Source organism: Fringilla coelebs (assembly GCF_963513975.1).
Source record: "Fringilla coelebs genome assembly, chromosome: 7".
In the NCBI taxonomy this organism is placed as follows: domain Eukaryota; kingdom Metazoa; phylum Chordata; class Aves; order Passeriformes; family Fringillidae; genus Fringilla; species Fringilla coelebs.
In genome coordinates this window covers 3,649,689-3,670,822 of record NC_140035.1, presented here as the reverse complement: position 1 = coordinate 3,670,822, position 21,134 = coordinate 3,649,689, and the positions used below count along the sequence as shown (strand labels likewise).

Genomic DNA, 21,134 nt, shown 5'->3' with positions numbered 1-21,134 from the left:
CCCATGAACATGAGCCTCTAATGAAGGGGGGAAAGGAAAAAATAAACTATAAGACTGTCTCAAATATTCAGTTGTTGGCTTAGACTGACTGCCCCAGAAATAGGTTCCACTTGAAATGTGAAAATCTTGATGGTTAGTAAATAAAGCAACTGAGCACACTGGGCTCCTACAAGCTCAAGAGTGTGTGCACACACAGGCACGCATGAGCACACACGTGGAAAGGACTTCTGCTCAATCCTTTGTAGGAAACCAGCTGATGACAAATACTTGTAAGCTATTTAGAAATGTGGTCTCATAGCTCAGTCCTCTGGGGCTTGAGAGCTTCGTTCATCACGTCTCTGGGGCATTACACAGTAATCTCTGAAAAACTGCATGCTAGATTAGCTCTGAGGGTATTTCTGATGATTGAAGGCACTGAGGATCTTCACATTTACGTGGCTTGATGAAGACCAGCACCTCCCAGCCAAAAGTCCAGCTCACTCTGGGAGGGGTCAGGGACTTTTGAAAGCAGACAGCAGCAGTGCAAATCTGCCAGAACATCTCAAAGGCAGAAAAGCCCACAACCACCTCTTTCCACAGGAACATTCAAACAGCTCTGTTGGTTTCATCACAAGGCAAGTTCTTACTTCCTACGTCTCAGCTTTACATTGCTGCCTCACGCTGTATTTGTAGCACATGCTACCATTAATAGTGGCAGTATGTAGGCAGCTCTGGGGACACATCCCCATCGACATCCACAGTCCCAGAGCCTTCAATTTCACTCAATTCCTCATTTATCCCCTCCCTCAGCCAGAAGAACTCTGCATGACCTGCAGCATCTCTGCATCCTCACTGCTGCCATGTTGTAAAGGGGGTGATTAAAGAGAGGTCACCACACAAACTCTGATAGAGGAACAGCTGACCAGGAGGTAGATGCCAGAGATGTCACAGTGCTTTTGTGGTTTCTCCAAGTAATACTATAAAATGCACAGCATTACACAGTTTGAGTGTATTAAACTAAAGGAACTGCTCCCTGCTGAAAAGTCCTGATAAATAATGTAACTTAGAATCATTGAATGGCTGGGTGGGAAGGTACATTAAAGCTGAGCTCACTCCATCTTTAGAATACCTTCCTAAAATCTCATCTAAATCTACCTCCATCTTAAGGCCATCCCCCCTCATGGGCATAACCGAGGCATAATTGTGGCACCATCATCCCACAGAAAAGTGACAATTCTATTTTGCTGGTAAAAGCTGCCATGACTGTTATTCTAAAAGCTGTGCAATTTTACTATGAGACCATATCAATTAGAGGTGGAGTACATCAACTCTCCCTTCAAACCAGTGCAATAATCCGCCCCAGGGGAGTTTACTACACATTTAATAGTAGATTTGCTCAATATTCTACAAATAGACACCAAAAACTTCAGAAAAATTATGGTGTTCATCCTGTTTCTACTGATGTTTCTTCTGTTACATGCCAGAGAAATATTTTGACAAATACAAGAATATTTTATAAAGATGAATAAAAGCAATGAACTACAAAACGGTCTTGTTTATGAGAACATCAAATTATCCTCATTCTTTTGAGCGAGAAAAAGCCACAGATCTGTCAGGTTAAGAACATTATCTTCACATTGACAGGAAAATAGATGTAGATGATTGAAAATTTATTTCCCCTATATTAAGAAATAAACCTCAGCACAGCAAAGTTCCTACAGAATAAAAAACCCTCGATGGCTATGAGAAGACAGGCAAAGAACAGAAGACTGATGATACAGCTGCCTGCTGCCCCAAAAATGAGTGAGCACCTAAAAACCTCCATGATTTATAATGCACGTAGCTGGGGCTCTGAGAGAGCATTGAGACATTACCTCCAGCCTGTCTCATTAATAGGTTAAATCCTGTTGTTAAAATTGTTTATGTGTTTCACCCCTTTCCAGCCAGCTGAACAATGCCCTGCTAGAACACAGAATGAGAAGTGCACGGTCTCAAGTCTAGGACAATCCTTGGCGAGCACATTTAAACTTAACATGAACCTGGGTGCAATTTAAAAGTCAGGGGATGAGGTGACAATAGAAAGGTTGTTATGGGAAGCACAGGAACAGCACTGCTGAGAGAGGATACAACCCCACCTTTCCACTTAAGAATCTGATACAAAAGAACCATCAAAACTAACACGGGAAGAGCTGTGACAGCAACCACTTCACATCACATTCCGTGGGCAGATGACACAAACCCCACACATGCAAAACACTAAAATACACAGGCAAGTTCAGTGAGATCAAACTTTTTTTTCCCCACACTCTCCAAAACCATTCTAACACTATTCTGAGCATTATACCATTCATGATGACAGTTTTTGACACTGGAAGTTCCTCAAGAGGAGGTTCAAAGACAATTTATTAACAATATACCCTACACATATACAGTTTGTTTACTCCATCCTTCTGTACATGCTGATTCTCAAAGGTAAAAACTGAAAATAAATAAATTGAGAGTATTACACTGAACACCAGATTTCTGCACCTGGGTTTGATTCCTGAATGCCAGTGGTTGTACAAGGAAAATCAACTTCAAGTTTAGTTGTCAGTGTATAGTCATATCAGTGACATTATCACTGAAATTATGGATACCTGTTTTTCAGAAATAAAATCATTTACTGGCAGATCTTCAGGCATCAAAGAAATCTAAATTTAGGCAACACATTGATTAACACTTCCAGTAATTATGTACATGGGTCTGTATTAAGATCTGCCTGCAGATTCCCAGGTATCTCCTTATGCTAAATTTTCATTTAAAAATATTTCAAATATTTTCCTTTCCAGCAGCTTTGCTCACCCTTTAATTACTGCCTAGCCTCAGGTGACTTCAGCAGGGTCAGACCAGTACCCCCATGTTCCCATGTGCAATGATTCCTGACATTTTAACTGATGTTTACATCTGCATTAACTTTATACATTTAGAAATAAATAAAGTGCAGCTCCTCACCCCTCATATAGCCATCCAGACATATAAAAAGAATTGCAGAGTTGTTTTTATGGGTACACACTAAGTCTTAATAACTAAAATAACTAATTGTTCCCAATAATTTCTTCTGGCATGCAGCAGTAGTACTCCTTGCAACCCACTTTATTCATCTGCAGTAAATCATCCCATTCAGAAGACCAGGATTTAAAAATAATATTTAAACAAGGTTGAGGATAACAACTAAAAGGTGCCCACAAGAGACATATTTAAATGCCTGCTAAATATATTTACCAAAGTCAACAGCAAAGTTTTATTTGGCAATTCTGCATTTTAAAGCTATTGTCTCAATTAGGCCAAAAAGGAGGATACTGCTTATGACTGCAAGTCTCTGCCTGCATTCATTTATTGTTCAGTTCACAGTCTCTGAATACAACACAATCCTCCAACGGAGTCAGCTTTCATAATTCAGCAGTACAAAGTCTGCAAACACATGTAACCTAGATCCATATTTCACAGTGACAGCATATGATAGCAGAATGTGAAGTATTAATGCTAGTGTCACTACAGTCCTACACTCTACTGCACTTTAAGAGAAAGCAGCTGCTGAGATGAAATGTGTGCCAACTGTCTGAAGACAGAAACATAAGAAACATTCCTTCTGTTACAAAGGGAGAGACACACACAAACAGACTTTCTTTTAGACTCAACAAGCACAAAGTTTCTTACTTTTGCCTTTTACATTTCTATTTCAGAACCGCTTGCGCGCTGCGGGAGAGACGTGCCTGGGTGGGAGCCCCAGCCTGGGCACAGAGCAGCTCCTGAGGCACTGCAGGCTTGGGTGAGGGTGACACATCTGTACAGGGAGCTGCTGGAATGGCACACCAGTCTGGCACGATTCTCCAGAATCAGTTACAGAATCGTGGAATCACTGAATCATTTAGGTCAGAAAAGCCCTCTATGATCATCGAGTCCAACCACTCTCCCCGCAATGCCCCTTCCCCACATGGCTTTTAAATCCCTCCAGGGATGAGGACTCCACCACTACCCTGGGCAGCCCATGCCAGGGCTGGACAGCCCTTTTGGTGAAGAATTTTTCCCTAATATCCAATCTAAACCTTTCCTGATGCAACTTCATTCTGTTCCCTCTCATCCTGTCACTTATTACCTGAGGGAAGAGCCTGACCCCTGCCTGGCTTCATCCTCCTGTCTGGGAACTGTAGAGAGTTAAAGTCTCCCCTGAGCCTCCTTTCCTCCAGCAGCTCCACCAGCCACTCCTAATACACCCAAAAAAACCCAATTCCCACCAAATTCCTGAGGAGATATGAGATATAAACATCCATAAGGCTGGTAAGGGATGCTTTAGAACTTCCCAGGAATGCTACAGCAGCTTTTCAATAACCAAAGCAGTGAAAAAGTCTCCTACCTGCAAACGTCTTTGTCCTCACCCATCCTTGTGTTGTGCACCTGCTACCGAGACTTAATTGAACTAAGGGACATGCTACAGAATTGTAAATTGGATTAATAAGGTGTGTCTTTTAAATCTATTCTCTACATAGAGAGCAGTGGAGAACTTGCTCTCCTTGATTTGTGTCTAGTCCTGGAGCAACACCACCAAATGATCTCCCACACAGTGTATCACCACCTTTTACACCCAGTGCTACAATGAGAGTGTGACATAATCTGAAACGTTCAGCCGTAATTCACTTAAAAACTACTACAACCTCATTGACCCCCTTATCAAACAATTTATTGTGCATTTACAGACTGGACAATGAAATAGAAGAGGTAAGGTATTAATGGTGACACTATTTGGCAAGCTCATAGCAGAGTTCATTCAAAAGGCAATTTTAAAATTGAATGAAGAGGTTTGACTAGGCAATAAAAACAGCCACAATGCCAGTGAACAGTACTTAGGAGGAAAGCCTCTAATTATCCTATTTATAAATCAACAGCAATTTTACTGATGACTTCTTCTCAAACTTGATTAAAATAACTTCAAAAAATTAAAAAATAATCGGATCATATTTATTTTATTAAATTATTATTTTAAAGCGTTATTGATTCCCTTCATAAATGAAAATGATAAAAACTTGAGGACAAGAATGAGACAACATTTTTTAAGAGAAACATTTGTACAACACTCTGCTACATAATTATAGTGCTGCCCTTGGGGAAGGGGATTTTATTTTATAATGAGAATGTTTACACTGTTATGGGGTTCAATCTATCTGGGAGGGAAGGTTAAACTTCTTTCCATTAAAGACAGGCTTATAATGAAAAGCTCTGAAAGGAGAATGGAGTCTAATATAGTAGATGTAATGGCCTATTAAATGATTCACACACACAAAATGAATCAAATTCATTGTATCTTACTGCTCTTTTATGACAAAATTGTTGAAAAAATAAAACTATTGTCAAGATAATTGCATATTACATATACTGTATTACTGTAACTACTATTCTTATTGGGTGACCCAGAGTCTACATTTTAGGGATGTTAATAGGACATTACATTTTAAATACTTTATAGTATTGGAATGTTGCACAGAAATCCTACTTTCACTCTGAAGGCAAAAATCAATTCAGACTTTAAGTCATGCTGCAATTCTGCATCATTCTTTTTCAATTAAGTTTTTGCATACATTCTTTATGATGTCATTTCTACATTCCTGCAACAGATGTTTGTTTATATCCCAATTTACCCAAATGCTGCCGTACTAGTCCCTGAACGTAACCTCTACAACCAGCTTGTGTTTCCAAAAACACAGCACAAGAAATGTTTCCTTAAACTTGTCCCCTCAATCTACTGCTAAAATTCACCATCTCTGATTATTACACAGTAATGGACATTGTTCGTACAGGAGCTTGAATGCATCAAAAATACAAGAAGAAATTAAATTAAAAGTCATGGTACACCCCTAAAAAAAAATAAATTACATCTAAGCAAATCAAAAAGTAGGAAACATTTGGGATTTACATGAAGGACTGAAAATTTTACATGAGATCTATAATACAATATTTTGGCCTACTACTAAGAGCTGTGCAATAATAATGACTGCTCATTAAGGAGCTGGTCTTGCAAACACACAGGCAGACTGACAAAATCTACACGACTGCAGCCAGTCACCCACAGAACGGTCCATATGTGCTCAAGCACACTAGTATTAAACATCAGAAACCTTGAGTTGTTATCTTTTTGCTGATAAATGCTTCTAAAATACTGGCTGCATTATCTCCACATGTTGGAAAGTACCAGGATGCACCTGGATTAGCATAATGCAAGCAAAAGCATAAATAATACAGGATTGAAAATATTTTGGCCACTTTTACCCAGTAAATAAAAACACAATCAGCAGGGTCAGAGTGACTGCTGTTCCAGACTAATGGACAAAACTTGGGATATCATAGATAGTAAAAACTTCAAATTTTCAAAGTTTATTCAAAACTTTACAGGTATTCCAAGACCTTAAAAATACCTCAGAATCTCAAATAATTTCAACTGAGTTGAATAAAAAATAAGCCATAAAAAGTAATCTGATGGCATTTAGATTTCTCATGGGAGGACAACTCTGCAGAAGTAGATCCTTATATTTCAAGGAATAAAAGACTTAAGCATTTAAGCATCAGATGCTTAAGTTAAGCATTTGAAGGTTCACACACTTTTCTGAGCCTATTCCAATATTAAGAATATTGCAACATGTTTGTTATTCTTTATGATATAGGGGGAGAAGTTTATTTGCTTCTATTCAGCTTCAATGCAGAACCTGCTGAGGGGGGGTGAAAAGTCCAACAGCTCTCATCTACAACTGGCTATGGAAACTGGCACATTTTAAACACTTCCTAGGCTAACCAAACTCGAGGATTTTTTTTTTTAAATATCACTTAAAGCCAGTCTAAAATCTATTTCACAGCACAAGACCTTTTTTTTTAAAGCTTTTAACATAAAAAATTGAGGCAAGAAAAAATATAATTCAAAAATATTTTAATTACAGGAAGGTAGGTGAAGATTTTCAGTTTTGTGTTCCAATTACTAGAATTCAAGGTAACATAAATAATCCAGATTTTACCATCTGAAGTGAGATTATTTCTCCTGCAGGACACATCCTCCTCCAGAAGGCAAGTCCCAGTTCCTAAGCGCTAGTCAAATGCTACTAAACATAACTGCAATTAAGCAAATTAAGAATTCACATCTCAAGGAAGCCAATATAAGAATGTAAGAAATTAAACCAGAGTATTTTTAGAAAGAAAAGTGGTGGAATAAATAGCAATTGAGCAACCTGGTCCAGTGGCAGGTGTTCCTGCCCATAGTAGGGGGGATGAAATGAGATGATCTTTTAAGTGCCTTTCAACCCAAACCATTCTGTGATTCCATGAACTCCCCCTGCTTATAAAAGTAAGATACCTTGAGGAGTACAAATCCTACCCATGAAGAAGATTCTTGCCTATTAAAAATAACAAAGTAACCACCCACACCTATGTGATACATAAAGAGATGGAGAAATTACCAATGTAGAAGGTGGCAAAACATGAATAAAAACGGCACAGGTTGTTGAGGCCAAAATTCATCTCTTTTCCAAAGGTTCAGTCAGGACTGGAGTGAGAAATCTGAAAGGCAGCTCAGTAGACAGTGAATATAAAACAGAGAAATCAGCCCATTAAATAACTGGACTCCTAATTTACCATGGAGGAGCCACTCCAAGAGAGTTTCTAGTGGTGATCAATGTCAGACAAGGTAGATTGGCTTGGAAGGATGCTCTGAATAGTCTTATGTTGCAAGACTACAGGCCTCAGCTACTCTTCTTGGAGTGAAATAATGCCAACAACACACATTATCCAGCAGATGCTTTTCAACTGAGGAACTCAGGAACTGTGTGTATGTGGGATGAACACCCATTCAACAACCTCCAGCAGAGAAGGTTCATCAAATCAGCCACTTGTTTTCTCCTTCTCCTCATAGCTGCTTCCAAAACCTTCCTTCTCTCTTTATTACAACTGCATTTCCCCAACTTCAGGCACCCCTATTACTGCACTGGAATAATGCTGACACACCAAACTTGTTTATTGGTTGCCCACAGCTATGCAGGAGGATGAGCTGCACATCCTCCCGAGTCATTGTGTTTGAGCATCTCCACTTCCCCAACAACTGCTCTGTGGGTGTTTTGATTTTCTACATGAACAGGAATAGCATACCAATTCAAAAAAGGTTAAAAGAGAGAAAAATAAATACCAGAGCTTGGACCTCTGAAGACACTGAAGTGTTCAAGTCAGATTTCATATACCCAAACTAAGCATCTTCATCATTGTGAGACATCCGACTAGTTAGCATTCACTTTAGGAATTCCAAGTTAACAAATGCTCTCCATTTTTTCCTCAAGGAAAATCCATTTGTTTTCTTTATAGTAGGTCTTTTTAAAGGGAGTCATAACTGATGGATTACAACATGTTCCTACCTTTTCAATCTGAATTTCATAAGAATAAAATAAACCACAAATGAAAGTGCTTGTACCAGGCACGTTGAACCTTTCTTCTTCTATTAGCATATCAGTCTGCAATCATAACTAGATCAATAGCAAAGATATCTGCTTAAAAGAGCACCATGCTTTCTTTTGTCAGAAATTCATTACTTTTTATTAGGGTCATTGCTTGAAAACTTCAAAACACCATATGGACCTAATTGTGGTTTATTTTGGCAAAAAGGAAGACACTGTAGAACAATTGAGGCATTACATTCTACAATTCCATTACTTTCATCCCTCTCCGTTTTATTACTGTGTCATTAAAGGCAACTTGAGTGAGCGAAGAATTATAGTGTCATGTGTACGGGCTAGTAGATTAATAACAAAACACACTCAAGTTTAAAGGTATCTAACAGCTGTTTTCATTATTTTGTGTAAATACGCTTGAAGCATATCTATCTGATTAGTGGATAGAGTGCTCTTCTCTGTCACATGCCATGGGCACTGCTATGTGCAAGTAATCAAAGTGCTCAGAAAATGAGTTTACATTGTTCACTGCTGAAATACACAAATGTCAGAAAGTGACTGCGCATCAAAGCTTAGGCAAATCAGCTGCTGCAAACAAACAGACTCCAATGCACATCGCGGCTTTAAACATTCCTCTGCAGCACAATGAGTGAGCAGGACTTATTGCCAGCCCAAATGAAGTGATGCTCGTGGAATAATAAGTCGCCAACGTATAGATGTGCTGGCAAGTCCAGCACTGGGTACCGCTGAAAAGAGCTCAGCCGCTTCCAAAACCAGAAATACAATGGTTTACTATCATAAATATGCCCTGATATCAGGCAACTTTGTGGATCTCACACAAGGTCTCACTAGAAAACAAAAAAAAAAAAGGAATTTTTTTACCTTTTAATATTTCTAAATATTTTTTTTAAATCTAAATATTTTTCTTCACGACTCTTTTCCCAGGAACCCTGTCAGCTGATCCATTTATTGGCAACAAAAACACAACAAGTTTAGGCACACAAAAAGGGTCCAGTCCTCTCTTTTCCATATATAGTCACATCACTCAAGATGGATAATTCAAACTCAGATGGCAGATAACACAAGTGAACTCTGAATCCAAGAGACGTGTGAGGAAGTTTGAGAAAGGACAGATAAAATTTCAGTCACTGAAAGGAATTACTGCATAAAAAGCTCTTCTTTCTGTCCTCTATTTGCTTCTAGCACAGACTGAGGCAATTTCAGTACTAAAACTGCTCTACATAAGGACAAAAGTGAAAGAGCCCTACAGACTCATCAAAACAAGAAAGTTAAAATAAACTCATTCTGACTCCAATGAGCTCAATGGAATAATTTTATCCAAATGCTTCAGTGAGCAAAAGTAAACTGAGGCAAAACAGAGAAAGATGCTTAGAGAGCCACAAAGACACAAATGTTTTGCCTGACAATGGCTTTTACTGAGGCACATCTCACCTAATGCTTTCCCAAATCCTTGCGGTTGTCAACCCTTTGGCACCACTTCTACTCGTCTTTTGAGGGATGCCCAGGCTTCCAAAAAACAACATCACCCATGAATTTGTTGACATCCCACCCCATTAAGAGTTCCAAACCAGGCTGGATGGGTCTTGGATCAACCTGATCCAGTGGAAGATGTTCCTGCCCATGGCAGGGGGTTTGAACCACATGGTCTTTAAGGCCTCTGTCAACCCAAACCATTACAGGACTTTATGATTCTGAGAGTGATGCCTTAAAACTCCCTTGTTGCAAAGGCAAAGAAGAGGAGGGACAAAAAGCACAGACCATGATGTTGTTTTCTTCAAAAGCACTAAAACATCCAGATGAACCCCATCCAGTCAGACAAAAACATTCCCCTCACTTCTTTTCCCTTCCCACAATGGTCATTATGAATCCAACTAATACAAATTCAGCCCATCCCAAACACAGTCAGAGGCTGTACAGAGGAGCTGGATGTACCTTGCAGGACACTGCTCGTTTATGAAACACGTGATTAATGATCTACAAGATCAACACTGTGCACAACACCAAACAGGCTGGGCTGTTGTGTCTTGTACAGATGCTGAAAACTCAGGATCTCCTTCATGGACCAGCTCAGGTCTCAAGACTGAAGTTACAAAGTGACCAACTCATTGTCCATCTTTTTTCACCTCCATTTTGGGGATACCATCACAACAAACATCTGCAGCTCCCTGGCACTACTCCTATATTGTTTAACTAACCATTCTATGAATTTATCAAACTTGCGTTTCAATAGTGTTTCAACAGTCATTTCACAACTAAATGTGTCTCTGGAAAATAAAAATCAAACCAAGCAACCACCCTCCACACCCATTTTTCCACTTCCAGTCTCAGTCATTTAATAATGACCAATTTATACCTAGTGGATGTTGTAAGGATTATCCTGAAACTTAAATAATTCCTCCTCTTTCATGGCATTTATCCTCTGACTATATTTATAAAGATTAACATATATCCCCTTCTCAACCTTTATTTTGCTAGGACAAGTGAACCATACTCTTTTAATCTGCTCTCATAATACAGATTCCCTAATCATCCTAGCAGCAATTCTCTACACCTGTTTCACAGTTTAAATTAATCTTTCTTAAGCACGGGTGACCAGAACAACATACATTTATTTTTTTTTTTTCAGTGCTTTACACAGACAAATAAATCTTTACATTTAAAATATCTTTTCTATGGTGCATGAGATTCAAATACACTTTTTAAAAAATTATATTTTTATATATATACATGGTACAGTGCAGCTATTTAGCTACACTAAATGTCAGCACATTTGTGGCAATACCTGCACAGCCACAAAGACTGGTCCACCTTTAGCAGATGAAAGTGACCAAGGGAAGGAAGATCTGCCTGTTTCTCTATTTAACCCCTGTGAGAACCATCAGCTGCAGATGGAAAATGGTTAAGAGTTCAAAGGAGAACATGGCTGTGAATAGCTTGGGGTTTTTTTGAGTGTCAAAGTCATAGAACTGAAGATGTCATCTTGTTGCAGAACATTCATGATAAGTATTCTGCCATGAAGAGGAGAACATATCTAAAACCAAATCCATCTAGGAGAAATTAAATCTGAGGCTCTTCAACTGCTGCAGAACCCATAGTCAGAGACCTGTGGCTTCCAGACAAAAAATGTTGATAAGGAAGCACAAGTGGAAAGATGAGGGTTCTGATGGCGACACATCACACACCACTAACAGAAGGCTTTCCAGGATTCTGTGGAATCATTCCTCCTATGGCTGGTTGGGCAGCAATGAAAATAGAGAGGATGTGGTCTGGTGATGAGTCCAGTGTTTTGGGGGGGAAAGAAATGCATACAGCAGGTCATGGATGGACAAAGTCCAGCTTTCTGCAAGCCTGATCTGAGCATTTCATAGGAGCCATCTTAAAGGAAAATTGCACCATTTTATGAGGAATCCACTCTAAAATTTACCACAGATTGGATGATTCAACTTAATACCTAATTCCTTCTTCCTGGCTGCTGCTACTGCCTGTAACTTTCTTTGAAAATAATGAACTGAACATAATTGTATTTTTTTTATAATATCCAAAAACCACTCTGCAGCAGATAAGTATTTCTCAACAAAAAATGTCCCACTACTAAAAAACGTAATCTCATCCTAAAAGTTTTTTTCCTGCATACTTGAGGAAAACCTGGAGCTGCTGGCGCAAGTCTCAAGGAAAACACGAAGATGCTTCAAGGGCTGGAGCCCCTCTGCTATGTTATAGACAGACTGAAAAAGCTGGGAGTGCTGAGCCTTGGGAAGGGATGGCTCCAGGGAGAATTTAAGAGTCCCTTAAAGTGCTTAAAGGGGCTCCAAAAGAGCTGGAGAGGGACTTTGGACAAGGGCCTGGAGTGATAGGACAGGGAGAATGGCTTCCCACTGCCAGAGGGCAGGGATAGGTGGGATATTGGGAAGGAAAGCCTCCCTGTGAGGGTGGGCAGGCCCTGGCACAGGGTGCCCAGAGATGCTGTGGCTGCCCCTGCATCCCTGGAAGTGTCCAAGGCCAGGCTGGACAGGGCTTGGAGCAGCCTGGGACAGTGGAAGGTGCCCCTGCCATGGCAGGAGGAGAACAAGATGATCTTTCAGGCTCCTTCCAACCCAAACCATTCTAAGATAAGAGGCTGGGAAAACAGCCCTGGACTTGGATCCCCGCCAGTTCTTCCACAAAGCATCCCTATGAGTTGGTGTTTGTAAACCCAGGACTGATGAAGCCTCATTACCATTTAGAGATGCATCTTTTCCATAGTAAAGCAGAACAGCCTCCTACCTTAAAAGCACTTCTGGCACATTTACGTTGGGATTTTCATATTTTTAAATGTATGCCATCTGAATTATTTAAAGGGAAGAAGAGGAGGATTATTTCATCTGGGAGTCACAACTGAGCAGGGGGAATGTCCAAAATATAAAATATTAAGTATTTGCAAATGCAAAAAAAAACCAAAAACAAAAACCACCAAACCAAAAAGCCAGAGGAAAAAACCTAACTAGATTAAAACACTCCTTGAGCAACAAAGAAATTATCTGTGATTTGGCAAAATTAAAAATCATTTAACTTCATCCCATTTGGTTATGTATAAATAAAACATCTGCATTAAGTTGTTCTTACACATTACATAAAGGTCATCTCCATAGGACTGGAGAGCTATGCTCCAAGTTTACTCTTCAATATGTGATTTTATGTATTCAATCCTGCAATTTTGTTCTCTTAGTATCTATAATTTCTATAGAACATCTTCATATCTTCCCCACTGACACTTCCATCTGATGCTACCTCTGACTGTAACTGGAATGGGTTGTCTGCAATCTTGCACACAACAGTGCTTGAAGCAGATCCAACACACATAAAGTTTCAGTCTCACATTGAATAACAATTTGCAAGGCAATCTATTCCACCACTCTTTTAAAAGGTGCTGTTTGTTTGGGTTTTGGTTGGTTTAGCTTTTTTCTCCCCAAACTAATGCTGCATTCGAGATGAAATGTGGCTTTTTCTAAAGGTACTGCCATTCCCCCACAACTGGCAACAGAGGTTCTTTCATCCTTTCAAAACTGATTTCTGACATTTTATATTCTTAGTGAAGAATCTCTAAAAACTCACATCTCCCTTCCTATTCTTCACATTTTCTGCAAAATTTTTAGCACATTACCTGTTTTCTTTTGTACTATATTGCAAGTACCCAGCATATTTAAACAATAAGGTTCTGTCACTGCCTCATGTAGCAACTAAGAAATAAGATGCCCAACATGACTGCCTCCCTCTCTGTTACAATCCTGTAAGCATGAAATCCCTTTAAAGGAAAAAAAAAAAATCCACCTTCACTTCCATGCAATATTCATGAATTTCATAATAAAAAAATATGAAATTGTTCAAACGTTGAAGGGCAGTATTTTGAAATGCAAAATCCAGCAGGGACAGCCTTGTGTATAAAAACCATCTTTCACAGATGCTAATGATTTAAGTTCCTATGGATTGAAAGGGACCTGGACACAGCCAGACCACTCAATACTCAGAGTTAGTTTTGTGCCACCTTTATCTACCCCTGTTAAGATTGTATTCCCACCAAAAGTCCTCAGTTCCCACTTAGTGCAGGTAAAATGAGGGTATTTAGTACTTTGCAGGATTCTACCATTAAGCAACAGATTTTTTTCCACTTTGAATAAAAGAAAAAAAAAACACGACTAAACAAACCCACAGCTTTATTTTAAGTCTGCTGTGACAATTTTAACCAATTAAATTTAAATTTCGCTGATTGTTATGACAAGAATTTGATGCAAACTCTGAAAATATTTCATGTCTCAATCATCCTGAACGGGAATGATATTTAACTCAACCCCAGCATTCAGGAGAAAGACTGTTATGAAAGGAGAAGAAAAGCACAGAGAGAGAATTGAGGTAGGAAGGTAAAGAAGCCCCCACAAGGACTTGTGTTTATGATGTTTTAAAAAAGGTAACATAAATTCATATTAAATAAATTAAAACTTCTACTAGTGTGGAAACTATTTTTTTTTTTTTAATTCAGAGTAAGTACAGCTGCATGAGTGTATTCCAGAGGGAATCCCAGAAGACTGAGGAGCACCATCCATACCAGTTGCTGAAGAAGGTGTCATTTTCAACCCTTCTCCCATGACATCCTTCAACTCCAAATGCCCACATTTATTACAGCAAGGTAGGCTATTCTCTTCCCACGTTGCAGAGAAATTATTATGCATGGAAGTGCATAATAATCCAGTCCAGTCGTGACTCTACCACTGACTTCCCACATGAATATGCACGAATCAATTAAACCTCTGAATGCATCCATTTCCTCCTCGAGTAGTAATGATAATAATAATAATAGCAGCCCATTGTATAGGGCACTGCATGCAATATTTTTAATGCCTGCTAATGAAATGTGCTATTAATTATTAGGATGTGGTTTGTTTTTTGAAAGCCAAGCACCAGCACGTCTCAACTTTGTGTATTCAAAGTGACACAACTTGAATATTTCTGAAAAACTGCCTATGGGAAAGTATTGTGGAAAATCCTCCTTAAAAAGCAAATGGTATTTAAATCAGTATGAGAACTTGTAGCTCTCACCAGCTCTGCTGCAGAGAAATTTGCAGCTAAGGGGTTAATCAGATTAGATGGGAGTGGTTATAGGCTCAGTGCCACAGGTTTTGCCCTTTGTGGCTTCTCACATCCCAGACTTGGAAAATATGAGCTGTGATACTGAGAAAGGTAAGAAGCCAGCACAGCCCCATAGTGATAAATGAGTTTGCATCATCTGTCATTAGAACTTCCTGCCAACAGGGTCATTCCCTATTAAATTACCACTTGTCAATGTTTAAAATACTGATTGATAAATGACTGTGCCAAAACTGATAACACGACAGCTTTTATTTTCTAATATTCTTGGTTACCACATTCTGCTACTTCAAGATACAGATATAGTAGGGCTTTTTCCAAGTAATTTAGTGAAAGACAATTTAATCTAATACAAAACTAACAGGTACTGTATAACGATTGGTCCTGATATACATTACATACTATTCTTCTTGCCAAAATAAACCTACTGGTGATTTAGCGATATGGGTAGATCCAAGTTTCACATTTCATCAAATGCTAGTAATCTGTTTTATCAATATAAACTGCATTTTAATGAAAAAATTCTTTTCTTCAGTACACTTCACTTTTAATTCCCCAGAGTATGATAATTCGTTCACGCTGTAGAACAAGAATGTTTTACAAGACCTTAACTCTCCAGAGAAATTTCTCTGTAAATACAAAAAGCAAATTTTATGGGAATGTGTTGTATGCAACATGAGCAGTACCCAACATAATAAAAAAGTGGGTTGCACAGAGAATTCTGCTTAAGTATCCTTGTGAGCTATTGTGAGCCTAAATGGTTATTATGATAGCATTTAGAGGAATACCTATACAACAGATAAAAGAGAGTCAGTAAAACTATTTTTGTCCCTGAATAGATAAAAAAGAAATTACTTTTTAGCAAGTTTTGCAGAATGAATGCATCCCAGCAGACTCTTCAGCCAGGCCCTTCTCTAGTAGAGCATTCTCATTCTGATGCTGCTGGAGTGGCCTGGTGATAAATATTTTGGGGACAAAACTGGCATGTTCTGCCTGCAAGACAAGGCTGGGCTAACAGCTCTTCCATAATCCAGAGGGAGAATGGAAACTCCTACATCACCCAGGACAGTACAGGATGAGTGTGTGGAGGAAGCACTGTATGAGAAAACACCACTGAAAATGCAGATGTCCCTCACTGAACCACCCAGCCCTCATTGCGGGCGCAGCTACCTGAGTTAGCACTAATCCCAGAGGGGCAGGAGGAACCACTCCACTGCCAACAGCTCCACAACAGAAAAATTCCATTTCATGCCCCTTTTCAGCCCACACTGCACATTCCTCCCAACAGGAGCTGTGTCCCAGATCCTGAGAGCATCCCTCGTGCTCGTTGTGTGACTCTCAGCGTGCCAACACCGATCCTCAAACCCCGCTTGCGGCAGGTGAGGAGGAAAGACATTCTGGGGAGCAATTTCTATCACCCAGCTCCTCAGCAGCAAGCCCCAAGGTAGGATCAGTCTACTGGCACTTTCTAATTATGCTAATGACCCATAAACCGTGGTGGCAGCGAGGCTGTGCCATTGGAGAGGGCACAGAGAACCACGGAGATGCCCAAGCCACCACCAAAGGCAGGAGGTACCCCCAGTGCCAGAGTCACTGTCATTAGCACCTAAGCTAATACAAGCTATTTCACTGGAAGGCTAATTAGCCAAAAACTGCTCTTCTAAGCTATCTATGGCTTCCTACATGCAAGACAGTTCACTACAGCTCACATGGGTACCACTGCTGAGCAGCTTTGCCTGCAATGCAGACACGTCCCCAGTGCCCATGCATAGCTCTGGGCTCCTGTGAATTCAAGTCTCTCCTTGCTCATTGACATCTGCATTTTTCCAGTTAAGTTCAGCCCTGCAAACCTGAGCCAAGTGATGCAATTAATTTATTTATTTTTTTTTACTTCCCCAAAACAGGCTCCTCCACATGTGTGTCAGCACAAGAGATACTGCCAGTGTCTTTTAAAAACTTCTGCTTTACTCAGGAACTCCCTTGCCTGGCCCTAAAATACTCCCTGAATTGGCAAATTCTGCCTCTCTCACACTATAACTGAAAAAATGTAAGCCCAAATGGTTGAGAATGTCCTGTTAACTATACTAAGTTATAAAAGCAAATGAAGAAACAAGTCTAGAATCTTTAATTCTACTTCAAAATGTGCAATGCAGATAATACAAGTTCCACTTAAAAAAAACCCAGTTTTTATTTTCTGCTGTAATCCTCATATTCTCATGTTTCTTTTATATTATTCCACCTCAGTCCAATGTGAATTTTGAGCTCTTAGGAACGTTACTTCATTCTTGCTTATAAAAACATCTTCCTTTCCTACCACAGTGTGATAACAATAAAGATATACTACAATCAGAGGAATAGTAATACTAACCAAAACCTAAATTGGAATTTTCATTGGAATGAATTCCAAGGAGTACCTAATCTGACCCTGCTTTGCAAACTGCCACTGACAATGTGGGCACAGATGGGATGAAAGAATTCCTGTAAAATCACAGAATCATGGAATGGTTTGGGCTGGAAGGGAGCTTAAAGATCATCTAGTTCTGCCACAGGCAGAGACTCCTTCCACTGGTGTCTCCACTGGTGTATCCTGGTGGACCAGGATCATGGTCCAGTAGATATCCAAATACCAACAAAGACCTTGCAGAAGTTTTCCAGAGGGCTCTGCTGGCATGGAGAGAAGCACCAAAGATAGCACCAGTCAAAAGGGAACTTCTTCCCTGACCATCATTTTACAGTGCAAAAGTGGAAAAAGATTATCTCAAAATAGACTCTATTGATCGTACAGTGAAACAAAATTGGATTTAATTTATGTTACAATAGAAAAGATACTAAAATGAAGTCAGTGGCCAGGTAAGTGTGAATTACAATGTATATTTAACTCTGTGCCATAAGCCCCCAGTCTGACACTCAGCACACACGGCAGAGCAGCCACTGCTCTCCATCCCTTGCAATACCAATGCACTGTGAAGGGACAGCCTGAACTCAGAGAGGTTTTTTGTCTTGAAGCTTAGAAATACTCTGATATTTATTCCCACATCATACACTTCACCAGAATGGACAAAGAGCAGAATTCAAGTCAGAAATCATATGGGGTGGGTATACATGGAGCAGCCTTGGCACCACATGGAAGCCAGTATTGTCAGAACCAGAAAACAGGAGGATTAGGTCAGTAAATATCTTATTCTGTCAAATCCTCAAATCCTTTCATCTCTTCTCATTGTCAGATAAGGACCACAGTCTGCTGGGTTTGCTCTGGGAGCACCAACATGGGTCCTGATGACCAAGATTTATTTAAAAAACGATTCTTTATAAAAAAGCATTAACAACTTCCCCTCAGAAGTAGAAAAGTTCATTAGAGGCCCATTTGAAATATTTAAATACACACTACAAATTATAGTGGTGCCTCTCAGAGTATCCACAAATGTTTCCTAGGATATCCTTCATCGTTATACCTCCCCTCTTAAGTGATCATTTACTATGCTGTTTGTGCTGTTTGTGGCCATCACCTACAGTAATTACATTAAAAGGTAGATATTTTACAGGATTAACTCCTGTGACATGATCCTTCATTACACTGGTTTTGATCAAGGCTCAGATGTATTTTATTTTGCCCTACAACTGCAATATTAATCTAAAATAATCTTAAAAAGCTCCCCATCACACATGTGAGGATGATTTCTCAGATCACCTCTCTCTCCCCAGTCCAAAGGTAGATTGTATTTCAGACAAGAACACACACATTCACACACTAAATTAAAGAGGTCAAAATAAAAAAAATAAATAACCCACCCTGGTTATTTTGCCTTCAGAATTTTTAAATATTTTCCCAACATCTCAGCAAAATTATGCATTTTAAAAAGACTGCAGGCACTGAAATGATTGTCAGTCATGCAAATAATCACTTACTTACACTGTATGAGTTTGGTTTGGATAAAGCAAATTACCATTTGAAAATAACTTGAAAAACACTCTGGGCTAAGAGCTTTTTTTATAAATTTTAGCTTGGCCACAATTTTTCTTAACCTTTTTCTCCTCAACCTCCATTCAGTCACTATATTAGTACAATCCAAATTTAAAAAACAGCTTTGAATTGCCACAGGTGCATTCAACTTCATGTAAAATATGTAAAGAAAAAGCAAATTTTGGCTGCAGCTGAAGGTCAAAACCCAAAGAACTTGAGTCAGGCAGAAGCATCCTTTTCTTCAGATTTTTTTCCTGTTGTCTTGATATTGGACTTTGTCTAAACACCTCAGATCCTATATCTAGAATTAGCTGTTGAATAAAATATATATTACATATAATAGAGCTGACATTAATTTTTGTTTCTAATCACTCTGCTGTGAAAGTTTTACTGCCACACAGTTGTTTATGAACATCTTAATCTTGCCCATCACTGTTCAAAAGAGATTTCTGATACAATCCCAAGTGCAGCAACCACAATAAAAAGGGAAAGGTGTCCTGCCTTGTGAGATGGGATTTAATGTGAGAGCAGGACTCTAAAAGAGCACACAGTGAGATGTGAGATGTTCTGGCTGTACCAGTTTAGGTAGCAGGCTCATGATTTTACCCACCTAATCATCTCCTGCTTTGGACAAACGAGCACTATGTGCATGATGACTTCAGCCTAATTTGTCAGATCTTGTCTGACCCCATCTGCCAGGCTGACAAGTCCAAAAGAGCTGATGTAATATACGAGACAGGGTTATCATAACTTCATCTCCAAAACTAGGTCTGGGCCACATGATTCCTAAGGTATGCCAAAACCCCCAGAGCCTCTGGAACTGGCTCCACATCAAATATGCTGAGCACCCACAACATTCCCTGTGCTCAAAAGCTCTGGATTCTAAGAGGGAATAGTAGATCCTCAAAGATATACAGGTACTGAACTATGCTACCATCCAGGCAGCCAACTCCCTAAGAAACATTAGAGCATTTTAACCCACTTGTCAAAAACAGATGTTTAAAGATTTAACTTTAGATATTGATTTCTAAATCATTTGCATCAGTATTTTAGAATACAAAGTTTTCCAAGACACTGAAACTCAAACCTTTGAGTACATCAGCGAGTGCACAACCTCAGCTCCTGCACTAAAAATTTCTCTACCTCAAACTACCACACATGTATATTTAGCCTTTGAATAAGTACAGGCTGGTCAGGGACAAAGATCTCAAGCGTGGCCAGAACTTATTATCAGATCAAAAGGCAGGCTCTTGCAAAGTCATTGCAGTGCTTCCCATCTTTATTTCAGCAAAAAAACGTACCCAGCATGGTGTTGGGTTTAAGAGCATAATCAAATTGCAGAATCACACTCTATTTAGTGCTGGTCCCACTGAAGCAAAGTTCCTGTTCAGTGGGAGGAGAGTCCCTTATAACAGGAAAAACAATTGTGCCAGGTTTAATCAAAAGTGAAAAGGATCCTGTGAATGTTCCCTTTGAGCCACATAACCCACTGCTAATTTCAAGGCGGGCTCTGAAACGAGGGCAATAAAAAACGTCCTTCAGAGTAACCGAGGAGGGGCAAGGAGCAACTCCTGCTGCAGCAGCTGCCAACATCTGCAGGGCTGCTCCCTGCCACAGGAATGCTGCTGCCCACCTGGAAAGACATTCAAAGAGTGAGGGGGGGATAAAACAGCTCCTTGGCTGCAGGCTTATCACTGTCACTGCTCTCCAGCATTTCTGTCTCCTCCTTGACCTCCCCTGCACAAATATGCAGAGAGCCGAGGTGTTGGAGCCCTGGTTACTGAGGATTTTAGACTTTCTCTGCTAACAAACACTGGCCCCCAAGAAAACACTCCATTTAACCTAAAACTGTAAAGAAAACTTCAAAATGGAATAATAAAACTAACATTATAAGTGTGCAATTTAAATAAAAATGTGTAATATCCCATAGTAAAAACTTAGAATTTAAAGTTTTAAATATAATAATATATTAATATAATAATGTTATATTGATATTATAAATATATAATTTATATTAATATTATCCCTTCCATTAATATAATATTATAATGCTAATATTATATCAGTAATATATTATATTACTAATATATTATATTAGTAAT

At 39.3% G+C, this 21,134-nt stretch overlaps 1 protein-coding gene across 2 annotated transcripts in view; it reads right to left on the bottom strand.

Moving 5' to 3' along the window:
* GTDC1 (glycosyltransferase like domain containing 1) overlaps nucleotides 1-21,134 on the bottom strand; it is a 170,621-nt gene that overhangs the window by 60,927 nt on the left and 88,560 nt on the right. The gene's annotated exons all lie outside the window — the stretch shown is intronic.